Source organism: Ovis canadensis, chromosome 2, assembly GCF_042477335.2.
Source record: "Ovis canadensis isolate MfBH-ARS-UI-01 breed Bighorn chromosome 2, ARS-UI_OviCan_v2, whole genome shotgun sequence".
In the NCBI taxonomy this organism is placed as follows: domain Eukaryota; kingdom Metazoa; phylum Chordata; class Mammalia; order Artiodactyla; family Bovidae; genus Ovis; species Ovis canadensis.
Window position 1 is genome coordinate 47740538 of NC_091246.1, and position 14839 is coordinate 47755376.

Sequence of the window (14839 nt, forward strand, 5' to 3'; positions counted from 1 at the left end):
TCAAGGTAGGGAAGAAACAGGAAAAAGAACTCTAGTCCACACAGAAAGGCGAGAATGGTATCGATCGCCCAGGAAGTGGAACACTGGAGTTCAGCCAAATATCAAAAGTGCTTTTCAGAGAAAAGAGAGGATTTTCCATTGCCTGCCTCACACTGCTGCCCTTAGGCCACTGCAAACAGTATGTACTTGGGAACTAAAGTACTAAGCCCACATCTTAGAGCTGTGGTCTTGTCACATTTGACTCCTGAGGGTGGGGAGGGAGTAACAGATGAGAAGGCTGGAACATGGCCCCTCCCCAGCCACTCAGCCCTGCAGCTCCATTCATCCCCCTTCTCTGAGCCTCCCATCCTGCCTTCTCATCCTGTTAGGCAGAGACATTCGTCAAGTTTCAGTTCACTCCACCTGGAACTCACAATACTTGCACTTACTATGGTTTATGTCAGCAGAAGGATACAGATTAAAACCAGAAAAAGAATACAGACCAGAACTAGCCAAAAACAAAAAAGATGCAGGGAGCCATATGCAGTCTTCCAGATGTCTGGCCTAGTGGGGCCCTACAGACAGTGCTTAGTTCCCTCAGCAAACAGTGCGGCAGCACGTGCATAGTGTCAGCCATCATCAAGCCTTGAATGTCCAGGGTTTTTATTGTGGGGTAGGTCACATAGGGATGAAGAGCCCATATACTTGACCTTAACTACTTAGTCATCAGTACCCCTCCCTGAGATCAGACTGATACAGCCTTACCAGGCCTCCATGTCAACTTAAAACAGGTGTACACTGTAAATCACATCATTTCCATTAACTATTTGGCAAGACCAAGGTCTCATTTATACAAATATGATCTTATCAAGTAGACTATTCCCAGGATTGAAAAGTGATCTTCAAGATCAAAAGGTCAGTGGTCACTCTGGAATGTGAAGGGCTTGAGGGACCTCAAGCTCACTGACTTAACACTTTGCTGCAACTTAAGAAACATGCTAGCAACTTATGAAAAATTTACCCTGAAGGCTTCACTATTTCAATTTGCTTTATATTTCATGGCCTTGTAAATTTCAAATCATTTTTTATCTAATTTTTAATACCCATAGTTGAATATAGTAAAGATTAACTGAATTTTTTTAAAAAATTAGTATCATAAGAGTAAAAATACTTGTGGTTAACCAAAGTTAAAAGAACTCCAGATTTTTTAAAGCATTGATGAGGCTCAAGCAGTTAGGTCAAAGGAATCAGGAATTCTCTTGAGTTCTAGGTGGACTGAGTCAACACTTGACTAATGTCTCTATATACAGATGATAAGGCAGGATGGGAAGGCTCAGAGGAAGGGAGATGAATGAGGCTGCAGGGCTGGATGGTTAGGGAGGGGCTATAGTCCAGCCTCCTCCTCTGCTACTCCCTCTTACCCCCAAGAGCCCTTTGTGATCAGACCACAGTTCTATGAGGTAGGCCTAGAACTTTAGTCCCCAAGTGCACACCCTGGCTCAGTTGCCTGAGGGCAGCAGTATGATTCAGATGATGCAGAATCTGTTCTTTTCTCTGAAAATCACTTTTGCTTTTGGCTGAACTCCAGTTTCACTGCCTGGGCAGTCATTACCATAATCACTTTTCTGTGTGGGCTGGGGCTCTTTTTCCTGACCCTTCCCTACCTCAAGAATAATTCATCATTTCTGCCTCCTAGGAAACATGGAAACATCAGGAAGGTAAGGAACTCTTGGTCCAGATTCAGAAGCACATATTTCTCTGTCGTGTTCTATTATTATTTTCACTTTTCTGAGTCAACTAATAAGACCTTTGAGACAGAAAAGAACAGGACATCTATACTCAAGAAAGAATAGATGAACATCCCTCTAGGGACAAAGCAGGCTGAGCAGGGATACAGTGAACACTAGGATTTCTATTTAAAGATCTCAACCCATGTATCCAGGTTGGTAGATGGCTCCAAGGCAAGTCCAAAACACAGTGACCAGAGGCCAATGACTGGATTCTGAGTTGAATCTCAGCCAGAGGTGAACAGTGTCTCAGACAGGAGTGATCTTCTGGCAGTGCTGAAGCCCCGAGAGCCTCAGAGCAGGCATTGGAGGGCTTGGGGGCCTGGTATCAAGAAGCAGAGAGCTACCTTATGGAGCTAAGATTCACCCATAGGTCTGAGTATGTGTGTGTTTCTTGAGCAGAGGAACAGTGACGAAAGAAGTCCAGAGTGAATCTCACATTGAAAATACTTCATTATGGTCTTCAAAGAAGGAAAACAAAATATTTTACCCCTTTTAAAAAAAAGTGAAAGGAAAGAAAAATCACAGAACTCTGTTAGTGAAATGTAGAGTCCTATTCTGTGTGAACACTACTGTCTGATGCTTGTCTAGAGAGGGGAGACTGAGATTTGCATTTTAAATCCTCATTTTCTCTCTCTCAGCATTGAAAAGAAAGAAGGGGAAGCAGCAGGAGCATCCAGAGAAATGGAGCTTTGAAATTTGAAAGGTGAGTTCTGCCATCCATCCATGAGTGCCCCAAGTGTTAGTCCCCACCTCTCTGGCCATGAGAACCCAGTTCCACAGACTCTGAGGGGGTCTGTGGCACGACTTCTCCCTTGAGAAACTAACTCCAAGGGAGGCTTCTGGGAATGAGAGCAGAACCCAGATACTTCCCAGATTCCATGTGTAGAATGAAGCTGTCCAAAACGGCATGTGGGGTGCATTGCACCAATACAGCCTGGATTGGGAGCTGAGCCCTCCAGTACACGTAGGACACATGGTTTTATTTTGCTCAGATTCAACTGCAGACTGGTGCCTGCCCATTCTCCCCATAGGCAAGCTGTGAGGGCATCAAGGGGTAATGAATATGGAAACACTTTGTAAATGATAAACGCTTTCAGAGCTTCACCATCACTTCAGGACTTCTCGTCACTTCACTTCACGTCAGGACTTCTCCTCCATCATGTGGCCTTGGACACTCATCCTTGGGCTCTAATCTCCCAATGATGTCCCCTTAAAGAGACAGTGTACTCAACTTCCTGTAAGACCCCTAGGCACCCATGTTCACCATCATGACCTGTCTGCTGATTTACAGCTTGAAGAGATTGCCTGGAAACACTGGAAGAGGTTCCAGACCTGAATTCACTTATGGAAAGGTGGAGAATCTTCCCCTTCTTTTCTAGGTGATTCTTCCTCCTAGAGCCTATCACGCGACCCCAGGGATACTGGCAGCCTGGGGCTGAGCCGAGAGGAGAAGTCCTGGGAGTAAGGCCATCCTGGGGTGAGCAACACCAGGAGCATTGTGAAGTCAGCACTGGGGCCAACCCCAGGGACACTGACAGCCTGGGGCTGAGCTGAGAGAAGTCCTGGGGGTAAGGCCAACGTCCTGGGGTGAGCTACACCAGGAGCATTGTGAAGTCAGCACTGGGGCCAACCCCAGGGACACTGACAGCCTGGGGCTGAGCTGAGAGAAGTCCTGGGGGTAAGGCCAACGTCCTGGGGTGAGCTACACCAGGAGCATTGTAAACTCAGCACTGGGGCCATGCAGGCTGTGGGGTGCAGGTGCCCACCCCTGCCTGGCCTGCCCAGCCCTCCAGGCCTGGCATCTCCTGGCTGCAGCTTGTTTCTCATGTCCCCTGCAACACCTGGGGAGGTTCCCGGACAAGGGTGGCTTTCATCAGGGCTAATGTCAAGATTCACCTGGAGAGGTCTATAATCAGTGCCCACTAGAGCCCATCAATCATGTAGGGAAGAGACAGCTCCCACAATCTACCCAGCTCCTCTGACCAAGCAGCCCCTACCTTGGGCTTCTACCATTTCTCCAGGCTCAGTGACCTCAGTTTCCATTCCCTCATGCTCATCCCTGAGTACATCTCCATCACCAGAGCTTTTCCTCCCCTGGACAGCCTTTCAACCTGGCCACTTATACTTTCCCCTTCCCCACCAAACCCCCTTTATGTAAGAGCCTGCCCTCCACCTCTGACACCCTCCTCTGCCCCACCACCATAAGGCTCCAAGTTGAGTCTCAATCAGGGTGACTCCACGGCACCCACACTGGGCACCATGTGACACAGGTCATCTCCACACTCCCCTTGGAGATCAGCCATCAAGCTTTGTCTGTGCAAGCAATCCTGTATCAACCTGGCCTGGTTGCAGGAGACAACAAAACCATGGAGCTTCTCCACCTTGACATACTTAGAGTTCCAGCAAGAACACCTTCCCCTCTACCCACCTGAGGCCTCATTTTGGGAGACCCCACAAACAGGCAGGTAGCCTCTCTTTTGTCAATGCGGATGTTGAGAAGATACTGGAGATACTAATCACCAAGAGAGTAGAACTGAAGATTTGGAAGAAGAAAGAAAAAGAGGATGAGGGAGGCTACCAGGTGACTTCACTGGGAAAGAGGATCAAGTCATTCAGTCACAAGCAAGATACCTTGGGTCGCCAAAACTTCTGGAGCATAAAAAGCAAACGAGAACAGCTGGATGGTCCCAAGAAGCCCTGATATCCTGACACTTTGAGGGATCATCTACAAAAGACATGCAGCCAGCTCTTCTGGGGTCTCCTCTCTGTGCACAGTGAGAGTCTGGTGGCTACTGTCACAGTACCTGGGCCCCCTCTTGGGTTATGCCCTGTTTTATTCAGTGAGCATTCTAAGGCCGAACCATTCCAAATTCAAGATAAATTAACTTCACAACTGTCACTGTTCCAACCATGCCCCAGGTGCAACCATCACCTCTAGGTCACCTCTAGGTCACATGGAGACTCACGCCAGCCCCCAACTCTTGGCTCCAACCATGCCTCACTTTCAGCCACCACACTGGGCTCGCATGGAGACCCAGGCTCCACCCCAAACCTTGACTCCAGTCATGCAGCAGTTTTAACCACCACCTCAGACTCACCTGGAGACCCAATACCGACCCTAAACCTGGACTCCAGCCATGGCCCAGTTTCAACCAGAACCTTGGGCTCACATAGAGATACAGGCCCAACCCTTACCCTGGTCTGCAACCTTGCTTCAACGTCAATCACCACCTGTAGCTTCCATAGAATCCCAGGGCCAATCCCTACCCTTGGCTGCAACCATGTCCCAATTTCAACCACCACCTTGGGCTCACATGAATACCCAGGTACGACCTCTACACTTGACAACAACCATGGCCCGGTGACAAACACAACCACCTCAGCCTCTCATACAGACCCCAGCCCATCCCCTGCCCTTGACTCTAACCATGTCCCCATGTCAACCACCACCAGCTCAGGTTAATACGGAGACCCAGGCGCAACCTCAATGTTTGACTCCAACACCACCTGCTCAGGCTCACATGGAGATCCAGGCCCGACCCAAACCCTTGACTCCAAATGTGTCAAGCATAACCTCAGGCACAGTTACAGACCACTGTCCATCAGTCACCCTCTCTCCGAGTCTGATCACTTTCTCAATACCAGATTGGGTCCTGTGAAATATCTTCCCTACAGTCCCAAATAAGGCACATCTTTCATCTCAAATGCAATTGAAAACCTGGAATGTAACTAAAAAGAGGATGAACTTCCCTCTTTGGTTAAGAAATGTCAGCAAGTCTTTATTCAGGTCACTCTCAACATTTCCCAGGAAAATAGGTCTTCCCAGGCTCACAGCTCTGTCTCCATCCTTCCTGGGGATAGGATCAGACCTGAGATTTTGGAGGTACTGAGGCATCAGTTTTCCAAAAGGTTGCTACACCAACAGAGTGGCCTGCCCTGCAGAATGCAAGCATCTGAGAGACTGATGCAGCCTCAAGATCAATTCCCAAGGCCTTGTCAGGTGCAGGGAGGGGCCCTCAAGGCCCTCCACGGGTCGAGGCAACATCAGCTGGGACACAGAGAAGATGAGGTCCAAGCGCCCAGCACAAATCCCGCCAGGGAGACAGCGACACTATGATGTAGGGCAGAGTGTGAGGAGGATCCTAAAAGATCTGGACCTGATCTCAGCCAACCCTCCAGTGAATGATCCAAGAGTGAAACCTGAGTCAGAGAGTTGAGAGGAGGCAGGAACAATCCAGAAGTCCTTATAAGGAGGAAGGCACAGGAGATCCACGAGCATGAGATCCCTGTTGAATGTACAACCTTCTTTTAGACATTCCTAGAGAGACACACGGCCCCCTGAAGGCAGAAAATCCACACTCCTCTCAGGATGGGAAAGCCTCTCTGAACACCTCCCTTGAGTCTCTTATCCTCAGTTCTGATATTCAACAGGAGCTGAAAACACATATAGTAAAGTTGAGGAGGAGGCACAGGTGGGACCTACTCTTCAAGGTCTTCAAACTCATACTTAGCTTGAAGTTGGAAAAGGCTCAAGGGTCTACCTTGAAGGCCACCTGTTTATCTGGGGACCACTCAATATCTTTATTAACCAAAGGTTTGGGGAAAGCTCCTTAGCCCCATGTAAGAGAGAAAGTAGAAACAACAGGGGCAAATCCCTCCCTGGAGAGGCCCCTTCCCACTCCCTCACAGGTGACTGAGGAAGCCCAGGGGGTTCTGGGAGGACCCAAACCTGGTGACATCCATAAGCCCTCAGAGGTCCCTCTGACTGGACAGGAAAGCAAGCCACCTTCTCACGCCGCCACATAGAGTTTAGTGACCAGAATTTGGCACAGTGAGTCTGTCATGGGGACTGATAAAGGCAGCTTGGAGCCCAGCTGTAGTCCAGCAATGGCCAGCCTTGAGCCACAGGAGGAAGTTAGGGGATGAGCCTCCCCAGAATCTTACTCTATCATGACAACAGTGGACCCCAATGAATGGTCCACATCTTCCAGGGAACAAGAGTCTGTGGAAGGAGACCCTGCTGGAAAAGAAACTTTGGAACCTAGTGTGTGGGTCAAATCCCTACTCATTAACATGAATTTAAAGAGTCCACGATCTCCAAGGTCCAGTAGAAACCCAACCCTGAATGCAAAGTCTCTTGCCTCAAACCCAGAAGATCTAAATTTTGAAGCACAGTTTCATAAGCTTGAGTGTCAAGGTTCACAGACCAGCAGAATCAGAATCGAGGTTGGGCCACCAGCGTGCTCCATCAAGACTGTGAAACCGGTGTTCTCCTTCAAGATTGTGCCATGGATACACTTCTCAAAGACTGTCACTCAGATATGTTCCTTGCTGCAAACATCTGGCTTTCAGGAATCTGTCTTGTTCCCAAACCTTGACCAGAGGAGACACATCCACGTCCAATTCCAAGAGGCTCTATGATGTTTCATCGAGTAGAGGGAGCAGCCAGGGGCAGCAGGTGGCCCTGAGATGGGAGCCCAAATATAAGGGCCAGAAGTGTGTCCCCATTGAAGGGTGAGAGACATATAGGAGTCCCATAGTAGGACAGCATCAAAAAGGATTGGCAGAACGAATGGCTACCAGGTCAGAGGGATTAGTCGCTCTGGACAGAAAAAGGAATCAGCAGAGTGCCTAAGAAGCAAGTTTTGACATTTAATCCTGAAGAAGGGACAGGTTCTTTCAGAAAGCTGCTTCAAAACAAGGATTGATCTCCTTCTGCAGTGGGTTTCCCCCAGTAAATGCAAAGGACTAGAAGAGCCACTGCAAAAGGCAAACCTGAAACAGCCACAGCCCAGAGCCAAGAGGCACTCAAAAGCACACTGACCTAGGATAGCAGGGCTATTGAGGCTCAGACTGTCATGACAGCTGTTGGACAGATCCTAAGGAGAAGATGGTGCTTCACTATGGATCTCATGCCTTGGAGTTAAATTGGTACAAAGCAGAACTCTGGGACCCATTATGTCCACATTACTGCAACCAAAGTTTCTCTCCACCCAAGAACACAGAAGAGGGAAAAGAGATATAGCCCATGATTACCCAGTTACCCCATGGGCCATAGCTCTCCAAAAGAGAATAAGTGGGCCTCCTACCCAGGGAGCCAGGTCCCTTTCTAGGCAGAGCCTGCCAGCATGGCTCGAGTAAAATGTGTCCCAGGCTGTCCCCTCCACTGTCCAAGGCACTATCTTCTTCAGAAATATGCCTCTTTTGTTCAATCAGAACATGCTTTTCACAGCATCCCTGGTAGCAAAATTCTTCTCCAAGGAAAAAATAAGCTTATCTTCCAGAGACCCTTTTTTCCCCCTCATATTAGCACATCCTCTGTGTGCTAATAGCTTCCTGTTACCACACTTTTTTTTTGGTTCCTGAAATGTATTTTCTGATAAGATCTGGTGGCCTCTGTCTGTGCCCTGCTGGGGGAAAGGCAATGGATAATGGTCCACTCTTTCCAGGTGCCTGCTTTGGCTTCCAGGTGGGATGGGGCCGTGGAGGGAGGTTGACCCCAGAGTGGAGACTCACCTTCACCCCAGTTCCTTCACTGCAACTTCTGTTTCCATCATCTCAGCATTACAGAAACAACCAATAGCATTTAAAACATATCAAGGTGAATTAAAGCTAAAGACCTCCCCCTTTTCAGGATCTGGCTCTGTCTTCTCCTGCTCTCTCTCTACCTGGAAACTGTGGGGCTGTAGGGGAGGGGTGTTCAGAGGCTGAAATTCCCCTCAAGCTCAGAAAGTGTCAGAGACAAACTCACATGTCAGAATAAGGAGGGACATCTGGGGGCAGTGCTGGCCCCTAGAGGTGGGAGAAACCTTGTCCTCGTGTCATGGTGGGATTGATGAAGCTGCCCTGGAAGCCCCTCCTCTCCCAGGAGGAGCTGGAATGAGATGACCCTGGCCTGTCACCCTCCCTCTGTGCTTCTCGTGCTCTGGAGCAGAGGCAAGGATGCGGACCACACACTCCCAGGCTGAGAGAGAGTGGCAGCAATCACCGGGGCCCCCAAGGGCCATTCCACCCCCGTCCTAGAGGAGACGGCAGCCCTGCTCAGAGCACCCACCTCCCCTGGGTAAGTGCGCAGGGCTCTTGGCTGTGTGTGCCACCACCGCATGGTCTGAGGGGAGGACGCTGTGCCCCTAGGGTGGGATGTGGGGAAGGAGGCAGGTGGCAGAGGTGTCCACAGACGGTGCAGTGACCAAGAGCCCATGGCATCCAACCACCGTCTACAGGCCCAGAGGAAAGAAGTTAGGGGCCCCACGGCTCCTGGTGGCCCCACCCCAGAGCCCAGACAGAGGGAGAACATCTGGAGCTCCTCCAAAGAAGGCCAGGCTGCCAGAGGCAATGGAGTCTCCAAGAAGGGGAGCTTCACTTCTCCACGATGTAAATAATCAGATTTCACAGGACAGGGAGCCCAGGACAGACTCGTGGTCTGTGATTTCTATCTTCACGTGTGGCCCAAGGAGGCTCCCAGGGGACAGGTGGGGGACTCAACAGGCCCAGGGACCTGCTCTCAGCCTCACTCATCCCAGAGCCCAGAGATGGAAGAGGCCAGCAACACAGGATGTGTCACCAAGCAGGTGGGAAGTCACCTGTGGAGAATGAGGTTGCCATCAGCTTTCCTCCCCAGGGCCCGTCCACATGGGAAAGTGGGGAGACAAAAGCAATTCCCTAGAACAATTTAGGGCTCTATGTCACAGTCACTCCCATGGTGGAAAGACCTGCTCCTGGAGGGCGTCCCCAATCCAGGAGCCAGCTGGAATGGCCCCGCCTCCATGCCTGTCAGGACCTCCATATGTGGGACCAGGCCCGGGGCTGTGGGGGTAGAGGACACAGGCCTGCTTGTGCTGTATTTTCTCCCTGGAGACTAGTCCTGCCTCTGCACCGCGTCCTCCATGGGGGGCACAGAGGTGGGGGCTCAGCCAGGGTCTGAGGGGAGGGGCTGTGACCTAGTGGCCTCCAGAGCTCACAGAGGGGAGCACAGAGCATGGATCCTGAGCCTGCCTGCTGCGAGGTCCTCTCAGAGGCGCCAAGAGGTGAGCGCTGAGTCAGGGGACCTGGAACTAAGGTGCCTGTATGGAGAAAAGACACAGAGGGGACCTTGACAGAGCAGCAAGAAAGCAGATGGGGAGAGTCCCTTGCCCTTCTCCTGCCGTGAGGTGCAGAAAGGACAGCAATGGAGGGTCCCCATGAAGACTACCCACAGAGACCTACACTGACCCCAGACAGGGACCTCCCACATAAACACACTGATCCAGCACAGGGCCCCCAAGAACCCCACACAGAGACCTAGACAGATCCACACTGACCCCAGAGAGGGACCCCGACAGACCCATAGTGTCCCCAAACAGAAACCTCCCACACACCCACACTGACCTTGCACAGAGTGCTCCCAGAGACCCACACTCACCCCAGACAGGGCCTCCCACTGACCCACACTAACTCCACACAGGGATCTCCCACAAACTCACAGCAACCCTGTACAGGAACCCTCAGACCAAACACGGAGACCTCTGACAGACCCACACTGACCCACACAGGGACTCCACTACCCTCACATGGGAATCTTCCACAAATCCACCCTGATCCCATACAGGAGTCAACCACAGATTCACACTGATCCTGCTTAAAGATCTCTAAAACACCCACACTGACCCCATAAAGAGACCTCTGCAGACCCACACTAACCCTACACAGAGGCTCCACTAACCTCACACAGGAATCTTCCACAATCCACACTAACCCCACACAGGGGTCAAACACAGATTCACACTGATTCTGCTCAGGGATCTCTAGAACACCCTCATGCACCCTACACAGAGAGCTCTGACTGATGCACATTTACCCCACTAGGAACCTTTCATAGACCCACACTGACCCCATGCAGAGCCCTCAGACAGACCCACGCTGACCCCACAAGGACCCTCTCACAAACCCACAAAGAGTAATCTCACCCAGAGTCCTCTCAGATCATTATATAGAGACCTCTCTTGTGACCCCCATACAGACCTAACAGGCATTCTTTAGGATCTGAGTGAATACCCTTTGATAGTTCCTTCCTGGCAAGCCTGATATCACTTACCAAACCATGTGTATTGCTGTTTGGAATGTAAATTGGTGCAACAAATATTTAAAATAGTATGGCAATTCTTCAAATAATAAAATTAGAATACTATGTGATCCAGCAATTTCACTTCTGGTCATATAGCAAAAGGAAACAAAGTTTTCAACCCTAAACAGTTACAGTATTTTTCTATGTTCTTTGAAAATTTATTCATAGTAATGACTTGGAGAGAAAGTTCCTGTTTGTCATAATGAATTCATAAAGACTACATGATAATATGTGATACACACACAAATATACATACATAACATACACAATGGGATATTATTCAGCCTGAAAAAGTAAATCCTGACATCTGCAAGAATATGAATGAACCAGGAGATCATTATTCTAAATAATATAAACCTAATAGCAAAAAGACACATATGTCAGTTTAGTTCAGTCACTCAGTCATGTCCGACTCTTTGCGACCCCATGAATCGCAGCACACTAGGCCTCCCTGTCCATCACCAGCTCCCAGAGTTCACTCAGACTCACATCCATAGAGTCCGTGATACCATCCAGCCATCTCATCCTCGGTCGTCCCCTTTTCCTCCTGCCCCCAATCCCTCCCAGCATCAGAGTCTTTTCCAATGAGTCAACTCTTCACATCAGGTAGCCAAAGTATTGGAGTTTCAGCTTTAGCATCATTTCTTCCAAAGAACCCCCAGGACTGATCTCCCCCAAAATGGACTGGTTGGATCTCCTTGCAGTCCAAGGGACTCTCAAGAGTCTTCTCCAACACCACAGTTCAAAAGCATCAATTCTTCAGTGCTCAGCTTTCTTCACAGTCCAACTCTCGCATCCATACATGACCACTGGAAAAACCATACCCTTGACTAGATGGACCTTTGTTGGCAAAGTTATATGTCTGCTTTGCAATATGCTATCTAGGTTGGTCATAACTTTTCTTCCAAGGAGGTAGCGTTCTTTAATTTCATGGCTGTAATCACCATCTGCAGTGATTTTGGAGCCCCCCAAAATAAAGTCTGACACTGTTTCCACTGTTTCCCCAACTATTCCCCATGAAGTGATGGGACCAGATGCCATGATTTTCATTTTCTGAATGTTGAGATTTAAGCCAACTTTTTCAGTCTCCACTTTCACTTTCATCAAGAGGCTTTTTAGTTCCTCTTCACTTTCTGCCATAAGGGTGGTGTCATCTGCATATCTGAGGTTATTGATATTTCTCCTGGCAATCTTGATTCCAGCTTGTGCTTCCTCCAGCCCGGTGTTTCTTATACTGTACTCTGCATATAAGTTAAATAAGCAGGGTGACAATATACAGCCTTGACTTACTCCCTTTTCCTATTTGGAACCAGTCTGTTGTTCCATGTCCACTTCTAACTGTTGCTTCCTGACCTGCATATAAGAGGCAGGTCAGGTGGTCTGGTATTCTCATCTCTTGCAGAATTTTCCAGTTTATTGTGATCCACACAGTCAAAGGCTTTGGCATAGTCAAGAAAGCAGAAATAGATGTTTTTCTAGAACTCTCTTGCTTTTTCCATGATCCAGTGGATGTTGGCAATTTGATCTCTGGTTCCTCTGCCTTTTCTAAAGCCAGGTTGAACATCTGGAAGCTCACAGTTCACGTATTGCTGAAGCCTGGCTTGGAGAATTTTGAGCATTACTTTACTAGCATGTGAGATGAGTGCAACTGTGCAGTAGTTTGAGCATTCTTTGGCATATAAACTGCTATATGGAGGTGGAAAAGGCAAGAACTGCGCTGTGCACATGGACATACTGTGTGCTGGGGACTTCTCCTCAGGAAAGTCCATCTGCCCAGTGAGTAAGGCCCTTTCTGTTTTTCCCTCGCCTGTTCTCAGGGCCTCAGTTTCTCTGGGGGAGGGGCTGTGTTTCCTCTGCTCTCTTTGTGGAGCCCCTGGAACTTCCCATTTCCTCCTCTATGCATCTTCCTGGGCTCCATCCCTTGGCAGTGTCCCCCAGGCCAATTCCCCTTCATAAGTCCCTTGCACATGAAGGCATCGACAGCATCTATTCTTAAGGCATAAAGTTTTTTTGAAGTATAACATACATTCTAAAGAATATATCCATGCTCTTTTCATAAACTGGGTGAATTTTCACATAGTGAGGAGACATGTGATCAATACCCCAGAGGCCCCACTCACACCTCCTTCCAGTCACCAACACCCAACAGAAACCACCATCTTCACCTGTAATACCTTAGATTAGATTCTGAATGTTCCATAAAAGAAAGAAAAGAAACGAAGTCGCTCAGTCATGTGTGACTCTTTGTAACCCCATGGACACCAGGCTCCTCTGTCCATGGGATTCTCTAGGCAAGAGTACTGCAGTGGGTTGCCATTTTCTTCTCCAGGGAACTTCCTGACCCAGGGATTGAACCCAGGTCTCCCACATTGTAGACAGACGCTTTACCGTCTGTTCCACTTGTCAATCTTTCTTAGCATTATATTTGTGAGATTCATCCACACTGTTACCTGTTCAGTCTCCTTGCTCTACAGGACTCTACTGTGTGCTTTGAATTCTATGATCAGCTCCACTCTCAATGGATATTTTAAGTACTTTCCAAGTTTTTCATTTCATGTCACTTCCAAATGTGTTATCTTCTACTTCACAGAAACCCTTGAGTAGAATTGTAGGAATAAACAGTATGTGTATATTCAGCTTTGGGAGATATCACCAAGCATCTCCAAAGTGGTTCACCATTTCCACTCATTCCAGCAGTGGATTAGAGTTTTTATTCTCACCAATACTTAGCATTTTCCATCTTTTCTCATTTCAATAGCTTGTTGTGGCTTGCATTTTCCCAATGACTAATTAAACATACTTTCACATATTTATTATTATTGGATATCTTTTTTTATGTAAAGTTTCCTCTCAAGATTTTTCCCCCTCTTATTTTCCTGTTGGGTTCTCTGTCTCTTCCTTTAGGGGCTCTTTATGTACTTCATATATTCCAGATATTTGTTTACTGTTGGGTATTTGCTTTTGTGTGTGTGTACTTTTTTGCTGTTGCATTTGTTCTGTTTGTCTTGTTTTGCCTGTGTTGGATCTTAGTTGTCGCATGCAGGCTCTCTATTGCAGTGTGTGGGCCTCTCTTAGTGGTAGCATGCGACCTCCAGAGCACATGGGCTCCGTAGTTGCAGCACACAGACTTAGTTGTCCCGCAGCGTGTGGAATATTAGTTCCCTGACCAGGGATGGAACCCATGTCCTCTGCAAGGAGGGAGAATTTTTAACCACTGGACCACCAAGGAAGTCCCTTGTTGGATATTTGAATTGTGAACCTTTCTTTACACTCTGTGTCATGCCCTGTTTTAAAGTTGAGAAAACAAGCCAGGAGAGGGAAAGTGGCTACCCTAAAATAAGGCAGCACAGCCTGGGCCCCTGTGTTTTGACTCAAAGCCTAACATGACCTCCACTGCATCCCCCTCAGGGCCCAGGCTCCCAAGCTGGCATCAAGTGCCAAGCTCCTCTATGGCGCTTTTTTCTGCTTGCCTGCTGAACATCCATAGTGCCCTTGAGCCCACTCCTCCTCTCATTTCTCCTCAGGCTGAGGACACCACTGAGATGGACCTTCAAGAGCCAAGGCAGCATATGACCCCGCTCTTGCCTCTCTTAGCCTTTCAGTCACCACAGCCTACCTGAGAGACTCCATCTAGACTCATCTTCTGCCATATCACCTGCTCTGGCCCCCATGCTCCAACTCACGCCCCTCTTCTCTCCCTGAAAGTGCCTCCCCTCTTGCACAGGGCACCCAGAAACAGGTCTGAGGAGAGACAGACCACAGGGGCACTCAGTGCTTAGACTGTGGGGCAGAAAAGACCTGGTTCCAGTATTCAGTCTGTCATTTCCTGGGATTGTGGCCTTAGCTAAGTTTTCTCACCCAGGAAATGGATTTGCTAAAGCCTCTTCTTAATAAGGTCCCTGTGAGGGGCTGCTGTCTATGGGGTCGCACAGAGTCGGACATGACTGAAGCGACTTAGCAACAGCAG

At 48.7% G+C, this 14839-nt stretch overlaps 1 long non-coding RNA gene across 3 annotated transcripts in view; it reads right to left on the reverse strand.

Annotated features, from left to right (window-relative positions):
* The window catches only part of LOC138433411 (uncharacterized), a 56725-nt gene that overhangs the window by 2739 nt on the left and 39147 nt on the right, over positions 1 to 14839 (reverse strand). The window lies entirely within an intron of this gene.